The sequence below is a fragment of the Dasypus novemcinctus genome, chromosome 6 (genome assembly GCF_030445035.2).
Source record: "Dasypus novemcinctus isolate mDasNov1 chromosome 6, mDasNov1.1.hap2, whole genome shotgun sequence".
Taxonomy (NCBI): Eukaryota; Metazoa; Chordata; class Mammalia; order Cingulata; family Dasypodidae; genus Dasypus; species Dasypus novemcinctus.
In genome coordinates, this window is record NC_080678.1 from 122,370,701 (window position 1) to 122,387,249 (window position 16,549).

The window sequence follows — 16,549 nt, forward strand, 5'->3', positions numbered from 1 at the left end:
GATGTTAAAGGCAATTCTGGTGAGGTCCTACAAGGAATTGTTTCAAGACTACACCCTCCACTCTTCTTGGCCTCCCCTGAAGATTCAGACTATAGACTTTAACATTACTCTTCCTGGAATTTCTAGGCTCTAAACTGCCATGTGGAATTCAAACCTGCCAGCCCCCACAGTCATGTGAGCCAATTTCTTATAATTTCTTGTAATAAATCTTTATGTACACATACACATACTCATACATACACACATACACACATATTCTCTTGGCTCCATTTTTTCCTGGAGAACCCTAACACAGTGCCTTTCCAATGAAAAACCCCTTAATTTTTAAAATTTTATTTTTCTTATACTATTTTAAAGTAGCTCTCTTCTGAGTGTTTTGTTATTTTGGAGTAAGAACAATTATTATATTCATTAGCACAAATACTCTAAAATTTTTTAAATGTTATTTTCCCTGTACTGTTTTTAAGTGGCTCTCTCTACTGAGCTTTTTGGGGGTATGCAACTCATTACTGTAATAGACATTAAAAGATTCATATCAGGGTTAATTCTTACTACCTCTTAAGAATTTCTACAGAATGGGCCAATTGTACCAAATTTAAAGTTGCAGATTATTTCACCCAGCTGTCCAAGCATTAGTAATACCATTTATTACTTTATTACATTTAAACCAGATTCTAAATTCATGAATTCATCTTACTGATACTGCTGTTTTTCCCCAATCTACACAAAAATTGATCAACCCAGGCATAAGCAAAAGGAATACAATATGTAACTCTAGCAGGGTTGCTGAAAGTATTGACAACTACCCAATATCCTTTATTTTTTTTTATTTTTTTATTTAAATATATAATTTTTATTGAAATATATCATTCATACATGAACATGCATAAATAATACATGTATAGTACAGATTGTGAACTTAAAAACTAAACATATGTAATATCATACAGGGGTCTCATACATCACCCCTCTGCCAACACCCAATATCCTTTAAATACCTATATTTTGGCAATGGTCCACAAAGTTAACTTCTAGAAAATTTAAACTGGTCAAATAAATAAACAATATATATTTTTTTCGTTTTTGAGACACAAATATAAAGACAATGCCTGTTTAGGCCACTTGTAAAACAGCCCTCCACTAAAATTGCTACAGCCTATAAAGTAACCAAAGATAGATGATACAAACCCTTTAGAAACCACTATTGATTACACATCATTCTTTTCAGACATATTCATAAAAAGATGGAAATTCACATTTGTAAGTACCAATAGGTTTGTTTAGCAAATACCACCCATGTAGGTATGATTGCCTAATTATTAACCAAACTGTGTCACCGATTCTACAAACCATTATTATTGAATAGCCTGTAAATTATACTATGAGTTGTAAACCCCATCTACTACCAGAACATGTCCTATAATATACGGCGATCTAAAAGAAACACAACTGCGTGTGCCACCTCAATAGATTCTCCAAACCTCCCAAGAGGAATATCCTTCTTTAAATGTTCTGTCAAGTTCTTTGTCATGTCCATGTGAACAAATCCTGGTACAACCGCATTCACTCTAATTTTCTTTCTTGCTTCCTCTTTAGCAAGAGCATGTGAAAACTCCACTAATCCTCCTTTACTGGTACAAATACAGATTGGCCAGAATTGACTTTTAAACCAACAATACTTCCTATGTTAACAATAGACCCTCCCTGTTGGTGAATCATAGTCCCCACAGCAGTTTTACATGTCAGCATGGAGTCTAAGAGGTTAGTATGAAACTGAGATATCATATCTTCAGTTTTTGTTCTTACCAAAAAGCTATCCCTGTTAATACCAGATGTATTTACCAAGAAATTAGCTGGACCTAAATTTTTCTCTATCTCTTCAAGTGTATTTTGAACACCATTTTCTTTGGCAACATCACAGCTCAATGCCAAATGGTCTCCGCCGAGGTCATCGGCAGTGGCTTTGGCGAAATCGAGACTTCTGGCGATGATCACCAGTTGGTAGTCTTTCTGGGCCATTAACTGGGCCACCGCCCTCCCAATGCTTCGGGAACCTCCAAAAATGGCACAGACTGTCCACCCTGGACTGGGATTTCAAGGGCTGGGGTTGATGATGCCTTCCCAAGTTCCTCGGGCTTTTAAATCTCCGTAGCACAAAATTGCCACAAAAATGCCCTATCAAAGTCCTACTACCACTGCCAGGGTTCAGCAAAGGACACACAATATTATTCTGTTTTTTCCCTTTAAACTGTCCACTTTGTGAAATCATTATGTTAAAGCATCTTGCTTACTGTTTACTCATTTACATTTTACTAGAATATAAGCTCCATGAAGGAACGGGGGGTTTGTCTTGTTTGATTCACTGTTGTATTCCTAGCATCTAGAACAGTACCTGACATGTAGTAGGCATCTACTAAGTGCAGGTGAATGAATTAATGCCTCCTACATTAGAATATAAATAATTTGAGTGTAAGGACCTTGCCTGCCTAATTCAAACTGCTTGTGAAAACGAGTACCTGACACCTAGTAGGTGCTTAATAAACTTTTATGGAATGAATGGAATACATGGGACAACTTTAAAGCTGGACAACAAAATGTAAGGGTGATATTGTAGAAACCTTCAAATTGGGCCACTCATTTGCCTATTGTTTTAGGACCACAGAATCCAGCTTAGGATGATGACTTGGAAGTCCAGAAATCAAAGTGAAAGGTAAGACAAAAACCTGAGCATTTGCTCATGCAGCCCTCCAGAAGGAAGGATGTTCCCAATTTGCTGCAGCCCACTGGTCAGGTCAGTTGAGGATGTGGAAAAGGTTGAGATAGTTAGGGATCTCTCTCTAAAAGTAGGACAGAAAAAGCACATGCATAACTTTAAAAGAAATTTCCAGAATAATGGAAACTGTGAGGAAAATAAGACTTATGTGAACATGCCTTGTAAGGCAGAGCAAGTGCAGTGTTCCCTGAAGTGGGAAAAGGTTAAAGGTGGCCCAGGAGAACACTTCCAAAAACATTTCATTCCAGGAAACACATGCTCTCATTTGTTGTTCCTGTTCATCTGAGTCATAAGATGCTTCTCAACATGAAGAATTAATATTCAGCCATCACAGCTGGTAGCAGAACGCCATAGGTTGGGATACCTGGAACTGAACCATGAGAAGAGAGCTTTGCACTGGTGACATATTATGGTAATAGCTCAGGGAAAACAAGGGGGGAAGGGAAGAAGTCAAGCAAGAGTGCGATTTCAGGTAAGGTCCCAGCCTCAGCCTGATGTCACAGAGAGCCCTGGAATGTAAAGTTGTCACAATTTGTCCACCTCAAGGTAAGAGAGTTGGGCTTTCAATGTCCCATATTGGCCAGACACTACCTTGCAGGAACATGAATATGCAACAATCATTCTATCCTAGCATCCAATGAAATGTTTTCAGGATCTGACACACCCTGGCACAGGTTAAGGTGCAAACTGTCAGTGGGATACAAGAGTTTGCTTGGGGCAGGGAGAGATGGCCTGAGCCCTTCCTAACTTCAGAAAAGTGAACAATGATAACTGGGCATGTTCTGTTGTGTACCAGATCAGCGGGCCAGGAAGGCATAAGCAGTATCACCCTGAGGTCTAGTTAGTGGCCAGGGCATTCTGCACATATGGTTGGTTCCTGTGTTATAATAAATGTGAGGAAGATCAGTCATATTGTCCTGGGTCAATGTGTACATCAGCAACTAAGAATATAGAGATAGTTAAAGGAGGAGACATGGGAGCTTAGAGATCATCTACTGAGAGGAGGGGGATGAACCAACAAACTGGATCTGTCCTCCACCTCTGTGAGTGCAAGTGAGAGACTGACCCAATCCTGGAAACAAGAAACAAAGTATTAAGACATGAAACCCCTTTCCTGAGTCAGGGTATGTGGACATCAAAAACAGAACTGGTGTGGCAGTTCCCAGGAGCTGAAAATGTGCAGAGAAGTCAGCAGTTTGGTGAGTCTGAGAAGAGACCTTCTTTGCCTGCTTTGCAAAAAATGTTAAAAGAACTTCTTCATAAGAAAAGACATTGATATAGGTCAGATCTTGATCTAAATAAAAGGAAGAGTGTTCAAGAAGTGCTGAGACCAGCTCAGCAATAGGTCTGTATGAAGGGAAGGTGATGCAGAACTGAAGAAATAAAAGGACAGAAAAAAAGACACAGGAGAGGAAACAAAGATGGGACCAGGGGACTTCACAGCTTTTGAAACTGAGAACATCAACCCTAGTTTCCCCATATTCATCTGAAAGCTTAAGGAGCAGCTGTGGGCTATAGGAAGCAACTTGAAACATCTACAATAAGGTAATTTACAATAACAGGAAGCAACTTAGAATATCTTGTACAATAACAGTAAGCAACTTAGAACATTTTGTACAATAACAGGAAGCAACAAATAGGTAAGCCAATTTCCCACAACAAAGAAGGAATAAATAAATGTAAAATGCAATCATTTTTATTTTTTCCTTCTCAATTGATCAGACAAATAACCATTTGAACTAAATAAAAAATAATGTATTGGATGATTATAACATGGATAAGTGAAATGAATAACAGCAATTGTTTAAGTGATGGGAGAGGGGAATTGGGATAACTCAGGTTAAGACACCTGAATTACCCATGAAGTACTACAGTGTTATTTGAAAGTAGACTTAGACTAGCTATAAATGAATATTGCCAACTCTAGGTAAACAACTTAAAGAATTTTAAAAATAAATTTAATTGAAATGCTAAGGGAAGTTCAACTGAAACCAGATCAGGAATAAAATGAGTGAAAGACAATAAATAAATAAATAAATAAATAAATGGAATACAGTAATAAATATGGAAGATATTAATTAAGCTATGTCAATAATCACTTTTATTATGTATGATCTAATACATCATTGAAAAAACAGAGATAACCAGAGACCATGAAAAACAGGTCTAAAGTATATGTTGTCTACTCAAAACCTAATATAAATATAAAGGTTCAGATAGATTAAAGGTAAAAGGATGAAGGAAGCAGATGATGGGAAGAACTTAGATAAAGTAACTTCAGGAAACATTTTTTCCATCAAAATAACTACTCACCTTGCAGTAACTGAACCAAATATCATAGAACTCTGGAGTCTACAGGAACACTTTCATTAAACCCAGGGAAGATCTGGATGCACAGACTGGTAAATTTCAATAAGTATTCATGAATTTCAACTTTTGTAGCAATTATCAACCTGAACCCTCAACCACATGGCAGGTAGCTGTAGGGGCTAGAGCCTGCTAACCTGGTGTGATATTTTGATGGCAGGGCTGGTAATTAATATGTTGTCATTCAAACACCATGAGGGTATATATAGTTTGACTACTGAATACCATTTTGCATCAAAGTTGATAACTGTAGGGCTGGCAGAAATGAACAACTTTATATCAATTCCAAAAGCAGAGGAACAGAGGAGGCTTAAGAAGACAGTCAAATTTATTCATCTCGGTGTGGGATGTTATTGACAGGGGACACATGGGTGGCAGGGAGTGCTACAGGGCATATACCCAGGGTACATAAAAATGTTTGGATACTTTCATAGTGGATACAATTAAAAACAACAACTGAGGGAGTGCTGAGTTCCTAGCCAGGGGAGCTCTATCACAGTCCCTAAAGGAACAGCAACAATCCCCCAAGTGCAATGGCAAAGACCTAAAAAGAATGAAGGTCCAAAACTGAGCCCCTGATACTAATGACTATGCTTGTGAGCCTGTGCATCTGAAATAAGAACAAGGCCTAGAGCAGCAGTGTGCCTAAGAGTTCCCTCCTGACAGCCTCTGTGTTACTCAGATGTGGCCAGTCTCAAAGCCAAACTCAGCATGTAAATGCACTGCCTTCCCCCCAGCGTGGGACATGACACCCAGGGATGAGCCTCCCTGGCACCGAGGGATCACTACCAAGTACCAGCTGATAACGTAACTAGAAAATGACCTTGAATAAAAGGTTCAACGTGGACCAGCAGAATATCTCTGTCTACATATAATAACAGGAGTTAAAAATGCTTTTTGACCTAAATTAAGGGGGAAATGGAAAGGACAAATGAGTTTATATGGCTATGAGTCTCTAAAAAAAAGTCTGGAGGTTGTCAGAAGGATTGCCCTTATGCACACCTGAGCAGAGTCTCAGAGACAAATAAAGTAGATACAATCCCAGGTATTGGTTCTTCTGAGGGCTAAAGAGACCCACAGGGATGGAGGGGCAAGATGGTGGCTGAGTGAGTGCACTTGATAATCTCTCCTGCAAAGAAGTGGCTGGGCGGTGTTGGAAATTCTTCAGGACCAGGCTGTTTCAGGATTTTGTAGGGCAGGAGGTGTCTGGACATCGATTTGGTGGGAAGGTGCTGCAGGGAACACCTCACATTTGCTGGGTTTCCTCATCCTCCATTGCCCCATTTCTGTGTGAATTGATTTTGGCTACCTACATTATCCCCTTTCCCCTATATCTTGATATCCTCCATAATCTACTGTCTCCTATATTCCACCTCCCTTTCTTTAATCCCCAAAGTCTCTAACTCTTAATTTCTAATACCTTTGTTTTGTTTTCTGTCTTTTATCCACTCTTGAAACTATTGCCTTTCTTTTCTCTTTCCCGCTCTCATGAAAACACTAGCTTTTTAATTCATACCATATTCCTCCCATATTCAGTCGACTACCTCATTATAGGTACTATACCTACTGCTATAACTCTACACAACTTACATGACTCTAATATCCATCCTCCCAGATCTCATATTGTTGCTCTGTTAACATTTATTACCAATACTACTTTACACTTTTTCCTTGCTTACACAATTGCCTTTCCCTGGCACTAATACTCTCCTTCAAAGTGAACTCAGCCAGCAATAAGAAATTTGAATAAGAAGAACAAAGTGACAAAGAGAAGATATAACACTTATGCAAAAACAACAGCTAATTAATCCCCAAGACTAGACAGAGAAACTAAGGAACTGATTAAATCCATCAAGATAAAATGATGACAAGACAGCAACAAAAATCTACAAACCAAACCAGTGATCAGGAAAACATGGCTGAATCCAATGAACAAACTAAAAATCAGGAAGGGGAGCAGAACTTCGCACAAGTAATTAAAGATCTCAGAACATATATCACAGACAAATTTAATGAAGTAAAGGAAGAGGTTAACAATATGAAGACAACACTTGGAGGGGAAATTGCAGACATACGCAAAAAGATAACAGATATGATGGGAATGAAAACCACAGTTCAAGAAATCAAAAATACACTCGCAGCAAATAACAGCAGATTAGAAGAGGCAGAGCAGAGAATTAGTGATGTGGAAGACAGTACATTGGAAATCAAACAGATAGTAGAATTAATCGATAAAAAGAAAAAATCCAGCTAGGACTTAGGGACCTGAATGACAATGCAAAACGCACAAACATACGTATTATAGGCATCCCAGAAGGAGAAGAGAAGGGAAAGGGGTAAGAAGGAGTGTTGCAGGAAAGAATGGCTGAAAACTTCCCAAAGCTACTGAAAGAGATAGATGTACATATCCAAGAAACACAGTACACCCCAATCATCATAAACCCCTACAGGCCCACCCCAAGACGTATACTTGTCAAATTATCTAACGCTCAAGACAAAGAGAAAATTCTAAAAGCAGCAAGAGAAAAGAAAACCATCACATACAAGGGAAGCTCCATAAGATTAAGTGCTGATTTCTCATCTGAAACCATGGAGGCAAGAAGGCAGTGGTAGGATATAGTCAAGGTACTAAAAGAAAAAAATTTCCAACCAAGAATACTCTATCCAGCTAAATTAGCATTCAAAAATGATGGAGAGTTCAAAACATTCACAGATAAACAGAAAATGAAAGACTATGCCAACAAGAAACCTCCCCTTCAAGAAATTCTAAAGGGAGTTCTGCAGGAAGAAAGAAAGAAACAGGACAGGCAGAGTTGGAGGAGAGTGTAAGAGCAACAAAAAAGACAAAAAGAGAAGAAGAAAAAAACAAACAAAATATGACAAACACAATCAAAATATGGCTAACATAAATAATTCCTTGAAAGTAATAACACTGAATGTCAACGGATTAAAGTCACCTATCAAAAGATTCAGCCTGGGACATTGGATAAGGAAATATGACCCATCTATATGCTGTCTACAAGAGACACATCTTAGACCCAGAGATTCATGGAGGCTGAAAGTGAATGGTTGGAAAACAATCTTACAAGCAAACAATAACCAAAAAAAGGCAGGAGTAGCTCTATTAATATCAGACAAAATAGACTTTAAATGCAAAACAATTGTGAGAGACAAAGAAGGATACTACATATTAGTGAAAGGGACAATTTTTCAAGAAGAAAGAACAATCATAAATATTTATGCTCCTAACAAGGGCGCCTCTAAATATGTGAGGCAAATGCTGGAAAAACTAAGTGAAAGAATAGATGCATCTACAATTATAGTGGGGGATTTTAATACACCACTATCAACTCTGGACAGAACATCTCAAAAGAGAATCACTAAAGAAACAAAATATTTGAACAGTATATTAGAGGAGCTGGATCTAATAGACATATATAGGTCATTACACCCAAACACAGCAGAATATACATTTTTCTTAAGTGCACATGGAACATTCTCCAAGATAGACCATATGCTAGGCCACAAAGAAAGGCTTAATGAATTCAGAAAGATCAAAATCATACAAAATAATATCTTTGACCACAGTGGAGTGAACCTGGAAACCTGCAAGGGCCAGAGGCCCAGATTTCACACCAAGATATGGAAATTACACCGCACACTCTTAGAAAAACAGTGGGTCAAAGAGGAAATCTCAAAAGAAATCAAAGACTACCTTGAAACAAATGATAATGATAACACAACATATCAAAATTTATGGGATGAAGCAAAAGCAGTACTGAGAGGGAAACTTATAGCCATAAATTCATACATCAAAAAAGAAGAAAGAGCAAAAATTGAAGAACTGCACATGTGGAGGAATTAGAAAAAAAACAACAAAGTAATCCAACAGGAAGAAGAAAGAAAGAAATAACAAAGATAAGAGCAGAACTAAATGAAATAGAAAATAAGAAAGCACTTGAAAAGATAAACAAGACCAAGAGCTGGTTTTTTGAGGAGATCAATAAAATTGACAAACCTTTAGCGAGACTAACAAAGAAAAAAAGAGAGAAGATGCAAATACACAAAATAAGAAATGAGAAAGGAGAGATCACCACTGACCCCACAGAAATAAAGACTATCATAAGAGGATACTTTGAAAAACTATATTCCAACAAAAATGACAATTCAGAGGAAATGGACAAATCCCTAGAAACACAGAAGCAGCCTATATTGATGAAGAAGAAATTGATGATCTCAACAAACCAATCACAAGTAAAGAGATAGAATCAATCATTAAAAACCTTCGAAGTAAGAAGAGCCCAGGGCCAGATAGCTTCACACATGAATTCTACAAAACATTCCGGAAAGAACTAACACCAATCCTGTTGAAACTCTTCCAGAAAATCGAAACAGAAGGAACATTGCCTAACTCCTTCTATGATGCCAACATTACCCTAGTACCAAAGCCAAACAAAGACACCACAAGAAAGGAAAATTACAGACCAATCTCTCTAATGAACATAGATGCAAAAATACTTAACAAAATACTTGCTAATCGTATCCAACAACATATTAAACGAATTACACACCACGTCCAAGTGGGATTCATTCCAGGTATGCAAGGATGGTTCACCATAAGAAAAGCAATCAATGTAATATACCATAGAAACAGATTGAAGGAAAAAAATCACATGATTATATCTATAGATGCAGAAAAAGCATTTGACAAAATACAGCACCCTTTCTTGATAAAAACACTCCAAAAGATCGGAATACAAGGAAATTTTTTGAACATGATAAAGAGTATATATGAAAAATCCACAGCCAACATCGTTTACAATGGAGAAATCCTAAAATCCTTCCATCTAAAGTCAGGAACAAGACAAGGATGCCCACTGTCTCCCCTTCTATTTAACATTGTCTTAGAAGTACTCACTCGAGCACTGAGGCAAGAAGCAGATATAAGAGGCATTCAAATTGGAAAGGAAGAAGTCAAAATTTCATTATTTGCACATGACATGATCCTATACATAGAAAACCCTGAGGTCTACAACAAAACTTCTAGAACTCATAAATGAGTTTAGTAAAGTCGCAGGTTATAAGATCAATGCGCAAAAATCAGTAGCATTTCTGAATGCCAATAATGAGCAAGCTCAGGAGGAAATCAAGAAACAAATACCATTCACAATAGTAAATAAAAAAATCAAATATTTAGGAATAAATTTAACTAAAGATGTAAAAAACTTATACACTGAGAACTCTACAAGACTGTTCAAGGAAATCAAAGAAGAACTAAATAAATGGAAGAATATTCCCTGTTCATGGATAGGAAGACTAAATATTATTAAGATGTCTATCCTACCAAAACTGATCTATACATTCAACGCAATCCCAATAAAAATCAACACAGCCTTCTTTAAGGAACTAGAAAAACTAACTATGAAATTTATTTGGAAAGGAAAGAGGCCCTGAATAGCCAAAGACATACTGAAAAAGAAAAATGAAATTGGAGGAATCACACTACCTGACTTCAAAACATACTACAAAGCTACAGTAGTGAAAACAGCATGGTATTGGCATAAGGAGAGACACACAGACCAATGGAATCGAATTGAAAGTTCTGATATAGAACCTCATATATATAGCCATACAATATTCGATAAATCCACCAAATCCTCTCAACTGGGAGAGAATGGCCTATTCAACAAATGGTGCCTGGAGAACTGGATATCCATATGTAGAAGAATGAAAGAGGATTACCATCTCACACCTTATACAAAGATCAACTCAAGATGGATCAAAGACCTAAATATAAGAGCCAAGACCATAAAGACTTCGGAAAGCAGTGTAGGGAAGCATCTATAAGACCTTGTAATAGGAAATGGCTTCATGAACATCACACCAAAAGCACGAGCAGCAAAAGAACAAATAGATAAATGGGACTTCCTCAAAATTAAAGCCTTCTGCACCTCAAAGGAGTTTGTCAAGAAAGTAGAAAGGGAGCCTGACAATGGGAGAAAATTCTTGGCAACCATATATCTGATAAGAGACTTATAACTTGCATATATAAAGAACTCCTATATCTTGAAAGTAAAAAGATAAACAACCCATTTAAAAAATGGGAAAAGATTTAAACAGACACTTCTCCAAAGATGAAATACAAATGGCTAAAAAGCACATGAAAAAATGCTCCAAATCTTTAGCTATCAGGGAAATGCAAATCAAAACTACAATGAGATACCATCTTACTCCCATAAGATTGGCAGCTATGAAAAAAACAGAAGAATACAAATGCTGGAGAGGATGTGGAGGAATGGGAATCCTCATCCACTGCTGGTGGGAATGCAGAAGGATCCAGCCATTCTGGAGGACAGTTTGGCAGTTTCTCAAAAAACTAGCCATAGATTTGCCATATGATCCAGCAATTCCACTGCTGGGTATATACCCAGCAGAACTGAAAACAAGGACACAAACCGATATATGCACACCAATGTTCTTAGCAGCATTGTTCCTATTGCCAAAAGTTGGAATCAACCCAAATGCCCATCAAAAGATGAATGGATAAATAAAATGTGGTATATACATACATACAACGGCTTTAAGAACAAATACACTACATGCACACGTGATAACATAGATGAACCTTGAGAACCTTATGTTGAGTGAAGCAACCCAGGCATTGAAGGACAAATACTACATGACCTCAATGATATGAAATAAGTAAACCAAGCTGCCTCAGAGAGCTAGAGACTGGATGATAGGCTTACAGCAAATTGGGGGGTAGAGGAAGGATGTAAGCTGACACCTACATGGGTGAAATCTATGATAAGCTGGAGGTAAGTATTTGTACAAGGAGGGGATAAAATTGGGGGAATAGGGGTACCTTTGGGTGGGGTTTGCGGGCTTGAGGGGGGCTAGGGATGGGAGGATGGGTACATTGCCCAAGAAATTGGGGGGAGGGTGGGGCAACATATGAACAAAGGAGATTGTCAGGTATTTGGTTGAGAGTATAATGCTGAGAAAACCTTTTCAAAAATATAAGAAGGAAAGTTACCTGTTTAAGATGCTTAAAGGGGATAATCTGATGCAGGATAGGCTCCTAGGGAACATGTGAATGCTCATTTTGCCATAGTGGGTTATATCATTGGGTGACCCATATAATGAGAGTGAAGGTATACCCACATCCTGGGGAGGACTGATGCCATCAAATGATGCCATCTCAAGAGAAAGGGTGGTTCCTAGTACATTAGGACAGTTGAGCATGTCAAGTCCTCAACACTGTTGCAAGTATCTCTGAACATGGCCCTTTGAGCAATGAAGATTGACTGTCACTGTGGGCTCTAGGGGGAGGGGGAAAGAGGTATTGAATAGATGGAACCAATGTAAATGTGTGGGCAATAGAAGTGTTCCACAAGATTATGCAAGGATGGATATAAGACATGTAAAATTACACCAAAAATATATAGGGGTTGATAGGCTAAAATGTAAATCATAATGTAAAACACAAGATAACTAAAAATTTAGAAAATTGTATGGTCTAAAATATAAACCACAATGTAAACACAAATGTTACCTTGTTTGAAAGCTCTTGTTTCAATATCTATACATCAGTTTCAGTAAATATAGTATGAATATGTAAAAAGATTATTACTGTGAAAGGGAAATGTTTTATGTTGGATATGTGGGAATACTGTATATTGTATATATGAATTACTGTGATATGAAACTCTTGTGAAGATAAGCTTAATAATTAGAAAAAAGAAAAAAGATAGGACATAGACACTGAGGAAAAGACGGAAGTAGTTGCCTTGCCAATTTGCATACAGGGCAACACTTATTGCAGTGATGGAAGGCAAAATATCAAAAACAAAGCTTTTGCGTTTTTAAATTTTTTGATACCCCAATTTATTTTTACCGTAATTTTTCCAAATTAATATGTATTCTATATCTAACCTTTAAACTCATCGCTATATACCATTTTACTATTAAGGGAACCTGGCAATATATTGGGCTTCACTTTTCAGGAAGTTTTGGATCACAGAGAGGTTCAACAATGGCAGTGGAGGAATACTGGTGTGGGATGTTATTGACAGGGCCACATGGTTGGCAGGGAGTTCTACAGGGCATATATCCAGGGTACATAAAAATGTTTGGATATTTTCATAGTGGATACAATTAAAAACAACAACTGAGGGAGTGCTGAGTTCCTAGCCAGGGGAGCTCTATCACAGTCCCTAAAGGAACAGCAACAATCCCCCAAGTGCAATGGCAATGACCAAAAAAGAAGGAAGGTCCAACAATGAGCCCTTGATACCAATGACTATGCTTGTGGGCCTGTACACCTGAAATAAGAACAAGGCCTAGAGCGGCGGGTGCCTAAGAGTTCCCTTCTGAGAGCCTCTGTGTTGCTCAAATGTGGCCAGTCTCGAAGCCAAACTCAGCATGTAAATACGTTGCCTTCCCCCCAGCATCGGACATGACTCCCGGGGATGAGCTTCCCTGGTGCCGAGGGATTACTCCCAAGTACCAGCTGATAATGCAACTAGAAAATGACCTTGAATAAAAGGGTCAACTCGGACCAGCAGAATATCTCAGTCTATATATAATAACAGGAGTTAAAAATGCTTTTTGACCTGAATCAAGGGGGAAATCGAAAGGACAAATGAGTTTATATGGCTATGAGTCTCCAAAAAGAGCTGGGACGTTATCAGAGGGATTGCCCTTATGCACACCTGAGCAGAGTCCCAGAGACAGATAAAGTAGATACAACCCTGGGTATTGGGCTTCTGAGGGCTACAGAGTCCCACAGGTTCTATTGTCATGGCAGATGGAGTTCAGTGCCATGTCAGTTGGCCCTTCTTTGGAGTTTGTGTTTCTGTGTGATGGAGCTGGACTCAGATGTGATCTTTTTTCACAAGCCTCTCCTGTTACTTTTACCAGAACTGTAGTTGGTGCTGGGGTTTAATATATACCCAGGGGATCTGAATCTCTGGGCTGACCATATGATAGCAAGGCCCTGAGCCTCAACAGACTTCAGCTCCTACACTCTGGTTTTTTGGACTTACCCCACTCAGCTAACATGGAGTTGAAGAAGGTCAACCCCACACCATGGAGCCAAGAGTGCCTACAACTGAAAGCAGGAGGATTGCATCCAGCATCCATGTGGAATCTAAGCCCCGTCTTGATATAGATGTGGAGTGAACACAACCATTCCAAGGTCCACAGGATGGAGGAATAGAATATGGATGAGAGTGGACTTACTGATATTCTATTCATGAACTATTGTGATTAGTAATCGAAGAAAATGTGGCCTTGGTGTGGAGAAAGTGGCCATGGTGGCTGCTGGGTACAGGGAATGGGAGGAAGAGTTGAGATGTGGAGGCATTTTTGGGACTTGGAGTTGTCCTGGGTGATGCTGCAAGGACAGTTACCGGACATTGTATGCCCTCCCATGGCCCACTGGGTGGAATGTGGGAGAGTCTGGGCTATGATGTAGACCATTGACCATGAGGTGCAGTGGTGCTCAGAGATGTATTCACCAAATGCAATGAATATCTCATGATGATGGAGGAGATTGTTGCTATCAGGGGAGGAGTGGGGTGAAGGGAGTGGGGGGTATATGGGGACCTAATATTTTTGAATGTAATATTTTAAAAAATAAAGACAAAAAATAATAATAATATGTGTCCTAAGGTTGTTAAGAGGATTAAATGAGCACATGAAAATAGTGCCTGGTACACATGGCTTGGCTGGATTTGACAGTCCATTGCTATTAATACGTATTATGTACCAGATACTTTTGAGTACACATAGAAGTGGTTCATGAGAAGGATCTAGCTCAAGGATTGACTGTTTGCTAGTACAATGTTTTAAAAACTTTAAATAGAAGCAAAGAACAAAAAGTGGAGGTTTTATATAAAAACCCAGATATCTGGCTTTTATGGAAAACTCAGAACGCTGCTCTGCAGGAGGTAACCAGCTGCCCACAGCAGGATTCAGTTGTCCATTCTGAACAATGCCCAATATTTTGCTTGCGATTTGTTATCGCTGTTACTTTTCCTACCCAACAACTTCACTAGTTCATGTTTATTAGCCCCCAAACATTTGTGCTTGCAACCTTTGTATGCAGTTATAAAGAAAATAAGCATGGTCCCTGCCTTTCCATAGCTTACAGGCTGCTGTCCCAGAAGAGAAGGAGATGAATGTCTCCCTAAGGAGGCCCTTCATCCAGAGAAGCCTGTGAAATCTTGGGTTGTAAAAAGGGTTATGAAGAACCTTGCTATTCTAAGTGTGGTCACCAGGGGAATCCATAGAAATGAACCCCAGACTTACTGAAGCAAAATCTGTATTTTAAGGAAAGTTCCAGGAGTGCACTGAAAAGTCTGAAAAGCAGACCTCTGAGCCCTCCCAGGGGGAGATGATGTTGTAGAAGTCAGAGAGGTTCAATTATTTCTGTATAGAAAAGCCAGGACTTAGGAATAATTTTGGGAAGGAAAAAAAAAAAAAGATTTATTTATGACTGGCCAGGCTTGGAGCTTCTCATTCTAAAATCTGAGTCCCGAATAGAATTTTGGGTTCCCTTTTGTACAGAAAAGATATAAGGGTGGGGAGTTAAATGGTTCTTTTATGAAAGAAAACAATGTTCTTTGTCAGTAAGTGTTTCTCTGAGTGCCAGACAGGTTTTGAATTAACATATCGTCCACATTCCATCTGGATGCAACCTTGAATACACATCCCTTCTGAACATTCAAAGTCTAAAGGGCCTAAATTACTTAATTGAATTTCTAGGCACACTTGGATGCAGAATTAGATAATTTTGAATTCATGCACAGGCTATATTATATTCCCCCTTTGAGGCCAAGCTTAAGTTTATTTAAGCTTTGACATCACTATTATCAGAGTCTCTCTGGACTGACTGATATGTATATAGAGTTTGCATTGGGAAATTGTTTTCCTGGGACAGGAGTCGTTGCCATGGTTACCAAGGGCAGGGCTGCAGCTTCTCGCTGTCCCACATACATAGCTCAGGTTATCTACAAAGAGATAAACAGCCTCCCATCCATAGCCCACATCGATGAAGCTGTGGACCATGCTGAAGTTGTAGAAGGGGCTGCTCTGGTCCCGGCTGGCGCTAGCAGGTAAGGGCTGTAAGAGGAAGATCTCTGGCTGTTTGTAATGACACTGCCCGGTTACTCAGTCGCAAGTTGTCTGATGGAGCTGGGGTGAGGGGAATGGGCTGCTGGAGGGCAGCTGGGTCCCCTGCATCCCTAGGTGGTGGTGTCCAGGGAGAGTTCGCTGGAAGGTGTTGAAGCAAGGGAGCAGGCGAGCGTGGTGGGAGATGAGGCAGTACTCTTGGTGCTCTTTGGAAGCTCTGGGGACTGGGAAGGCCTTAGAAAAGGGCAGATACCGTCTCCTTCTGACTTTATG

The 16,549-nt window shown here is 39.0% G+C and overlaps 1 pseudogene; it reads right to left on the reverse strand.

Moving 5' to 3' along the window:
* Positions 1-1,379: 1,379 nt before the first annotated feature.
* On the reverse strand, positions 1,380-16,213 carry LOC101428805 (3-oxoacyl-[acyl-carrier-protein] reductase pseudogene; annotated as a pseudogene).
* Between the last annotated feature and the right edge of the window lie 336 nt (positions 16,214-16,549).